This window comes from Octodon degus, unplaced genomic scaffold (genome assembly GCF_000260255.1).
Source record: "Octodon degus isolate 3935 unplaced genomic scaffold, OctDeg1.0 scaffold00003, whole genome shotgun sequence".
NCBI classification, from domain to species: domain Eukaryota; kingdom Metazoa; phylum Chordata; class Mammalia; order Rodentia; family Octodontidae; genus Octodon; species Octodon degus.
In genome coordinates, this window is record NW_004524579.1 from 23,113,547 (window position 1) to 23,114,605 (window position 1,059).

The following is a 1,059-nucleotide window of genomic DNA, read 5'->3' on the forward strand; positions in this document are numbered from 1 at the left end:
CTAAATTATTCTTCCTCTCCTGTGTTATGTTCCTTTAAGTATCTTCTGCACTGCTGACTTAATGGTCATGAACTTATTTGGTTTCTGTTTATCTCAGTGGATCTTTAATTCTCTTTCAATTTGGAGGGTAGCTGTGCTGGATACAGTAATCTAGATGAGCAGTTATTTTTTTTTCTGGAAATACATTGTTTCATGCCTTCCTGGCCTTTAGGGTTTCTGAAGGGACACCTGAAGGTACTGTGTTGTGTTTCCCTCTGTAACTGACTTGTAGCTTTCAATATTGTTTCCTTATTCTGTACTTTTTTTTTTTCTTTTGGGGAACCACAGATTGAACTCAGGCCCTTGCACTTGCTAGGGAAACACTTACTCTACTGAGTTATCTCCCTGGCTCTCCTTATTCTGTACTCTTGACATTTAATAATAATGTGATATGGAGATACTCTTTTCTGGTCACCCTTGTTGGGGTTTCTAAATAAGTCTTATACTTGGGTCCCTATATCTTTCCCAAGATGTGGGAAGTTTTCTTTCATGTTTTTATTAAATAGATTTTATGTCTCTGCCTAGAATTTTTATACAACAAAATAGCCAGCAAAAATAAAGGGAAAAATTTGTTAGTTCAACAAACCTGAGAACTGGGTTTGGAATTTAGCTTAGTAGCCCAGTGCCTGCCTGGTAAGCACAAGGTCTTGAGTTCAATTCCAGGTACAAAAAAAAAACCACCCTTTTACCTTATGAAAAAAGAGTGAAGGTCAAAGGCAAAGGGGGAAGGAGGAGATTCATCTGGAAAATGAATGTTTTGATGGTCATGGCTTTTGCAAGAATTCTTAGCAGGCGCAGGGGCCAGGGGTTCAATCCCCAGGCCTGCTAGGCTGGTGCCGCCTCTGGGGTGTCCTGAGATGGAAATTGAGACTGGGCATGGTGGCATGCACCTGTAATCTCAGCTCTTGGCAGGCTGTAAACAGGCAGATCACTACGAGGCCCATTTAGTGGTGAGACCCTGAACACCCTATAGACCCTTCCCTAAAATACAGAGAAAAAAAGAATTCTTTATTTTTTTTT